Source organism: Silene latifolia, chromosome 7 (assembly GCF_048544455.1).
Source record: "Silene latifolia isolate original U9 population chromosome 7, ASM4854445v1, whole genome shotgun sequence".
Lineage (NCBI taxonomy): Eukaryota > Viridiplantae > Streptophyta > Magnoliopsida > Caryophyllales > Caryophyllaceae > Silene > Silene latifolia.
In genome coordinates, this window is record NC_133532.1 from 1,602,704 (window position 1) to 1,603,386 (window position 683).

A 683-nucleotide genomic window follows, 5' to 3' on the forward strand; every position below is an offset into this window, starting at 1 on the left:
AGATCATTTGGGTTTATTGGGAGATTGACAACCTTCCATCAATCCTCAAGTACTTCTATTATTCTTTGCATTATTATTTTGGAATCTCCATAGGTATAATTCTCTTAATCCTTGTTTTAATTATTGTTAATCTTTCTTACTTGTTCATCATGTTTTGCCTTGTTAATATGATTGACAACCTTGTTAGCATGTTAAACTTGATAATGAGTGAGTAGTCTCTTAGCTAGGGTTAATGGGGAATTAGGGGAAACCAACATGGGAATTGATTCATGCTTAATCTAATATGCTTTCATAATTAATTTGCTTGTTTGTTGTGATTTCAACTTATGCACATGTTATGTTTGATGAAATGCGAGCCTATGAATCCTTACATTTTTTACCCATCACTTATCTTTTCAATGAGACTTGTAAGACATAAACCAACTAGAGTCTCATTATACCATGCATATAGTTGGATAGGGAGGATTAAGTCGACTTGTAGGTGGTATACAATCTAATCGATTCGGCTCCGGGACCCAAACCTTCTTAGGGATTGTAAGATATACACTAACTCGATCTCATCACAACAATAAGTGTTTGCATCTAGTAGAGAACATGTTTGTATGATCAACCCCCATGAATCCCCTATGAATCCATGATATCCTAGCACTTTTAATCATTTGTTTACATCCTTCCTTTTATTG